This window comes from Octopus bimaculoides, chromosome 22 (genome assembly GCF_046866305.1).
Source record: "Octopus bimaculoides isolate indiv1 chromosome 22, ASM4686630v1, whole genome shotgun sequence".
Lineage (NCBI taxonomy): Eukaryota > Metazoa > Mollusca > Cephalopoda > Octopoda > Octopodidae > Octopus > Octopus bimaculoides.
The window spans coordinates 11,023,513-11,024,305 of NC_142949.1; positions in this window are offsets into that span (position 1 = coordinate 11,023,513).

Genomic DNA, 793 nt, shown 5'->3' on the forward strand with positions numbered 1-793 from the left:
GTTGAACCGCGATAGTTGAACCGCGATGAGTGAACCGCGATAAGTGAACCGCGATAGTTGAACCGCGACATGGCGAAGGATTACTGTATGTATGTATGTATGTATGTATGTATGTATGTAAGGTTATGATCCAAGCTGTGTCCTCATGAATCACATCTGCTTATTTCAGTACTCTAAAATTGTATGACGATGTTATATTTGTGTGAGGCATGCATAAGAGTTGAAAGATACTGGAAAATAGTATTTGTAGAGTAATTACATATCAAAACAGGAGAGTAGAAAGACTTTTTGGGAACTGTGAATAAGTAATACCAGAATTTTGTTCCAATCTTCTGTTTTGATATGTATCTATATATACTTCTATATTTGTATGTATGTTTATGTCTGTGAGAGTTTGTGAGTGTATAAATACAGCAGGGGTGAACGAAAAATATAAAGAATGAAAAGCGAAACGAAAAGAAATCTAAGCCAATATTGTGAAATAAACTAATACAAATATAAATAAATAAATAGATAAGAACGATAACTCTTTATATGAAAGAGTTGTTTCCCTTACATCTATTTTGTTCTTTATGGATACCGATCGCTTTTTATTGCTTGGGACAAAACCAATCTTCGATAGCTTGCTTAACATAGTAATATTTATAAAAGCTATTTAGAAGATGGAGTGTTGGTAGAAATGACTGCGAATGAAACAAAATTCCTGCACTAAATCATTTTACGCCACCTTTTTTTTCCTCAGTAACGGCAGGAGCAAAACAACAACAACAATAATAATAATAATAATAATAAT